The following is a 1,111-nucleotide window of genomic DNA, read 5'->3' as shown; positions in this document are numbered from 1 at the left end:
AGCGCATCAAAGCTTCCCTTCGACGTTTATTAACTCTGCAGTCCGTTCTCTACATCTGCGAAGGATTTGCAGATAACAATGTGTCTGAGAGAAGAGGCGTTTTCTAAGGAGACACACAAAGGCAGTGGGAACCTCCAACCTCACTCAGCGAGAGGAACACCGCACGGCAGTGTGGGGGCTCGAACACCCCGGGAGCAGCGGGGCGCGGTCCGAAAAACATGACACTTGAAATGCACACAAAGCCTAATAAGGTATCCTCCTCGGAAGAAAACAGCTTGAAAAGGTCAGCTTCGAAGTGACCCCAGCAGAAAGGAATCACCCTGGAAGAAACACGCAGCAGCCCCGGGGCAATGCGCAGGTTGGAGGAGCAGCGAGCGCGGGGAGCGCAAGGCCCTTCGGAGGGCGCCGCACCCGCACTGCGCTCCGTACCTGTGCCGCCACGCCCACCTGTCCCCTGCTGTGCCCAGCACCGCCCATTTAGACCCTGCACCACCCGTCGGGACCTAACCTAGCACAGCCCGTCCGGAACCAGCACCGCCCACTTGGATACAGCACCGCACGTCCAGACCCAGACCCGCCTGTCCGGACCGAACCCAGCACCGCCCATCGGACCCAGCGCCGCCCATTTAGACCCTGCACTGCCAGTCCGAACCGAATCTAACACAGTCCATCGGACCCATCGCCCGTTCGGACCCAGCACCGCCCGTCCAGACCTAGACCCGCCAGTCCGGACCGAAGCCAGCACCGCCCATCGGACCCGGCGCCGCCCATTTAGACCCAGCACCACCCATCCGAACCGAACCTAGCACCGCCCATCGGACCCAGCACCGCCCGTCCAGATCCATCACCACCCATTTGGACCCAGCACTGCCCGTCCTCGCCCGTCCGGACCGAACTCAGCACCGCCCATCGGACCCAGCATCGCACGTCCGAACCCAATGTAGCACCGCCCATCGGACCCATCACCGCCAGTCCAGATCCAGCAACGCCCAGTTGGATCCAGCACCGCCCGTCCAGACACAGCACCGCGCGTCCGGACTGAACACAGCACCTTCCGTCGGACCCAGCACCGCCCATTTAGATCCAGCAGCGCGCATCCGAACCGAACCTA

At 62.6% G+C, this 1,111-nt stretch overlaps 1 pseudogene; it reads right to left on the bottom strand.

Annotated features, from left to right (window-relative positions):
* Positions 1–243: 243 nt before the first annotated feature.
* LOC105553564 lies at positions 244–1,105 on the bottom strand (annotated as a pseudogene).
* Positions 1,106–1,111: the final 6 nt, after the last annotated feature.

Source organism: Mandrillus leucophaeus, unplaced genomic scaffold, assembly GCF_000951045.1.
Source record: "Mandrillus leucophaeus isolate KB7577 unplaced genomic scaffold, Mleu.le_1.0 Scaffold6, whole genome shotgun sequence".
In the NCBI taxonomy this organism is placed as follows: Eukaryota; Metazoa; Chordata; class Mammalia; order Primates; family Cercopithecidae; genus Mandrillus; species Mandrillus leucophaeus.
This window is presented reverse-complemented; position numbering and strand designations above follow the sequence as displayed.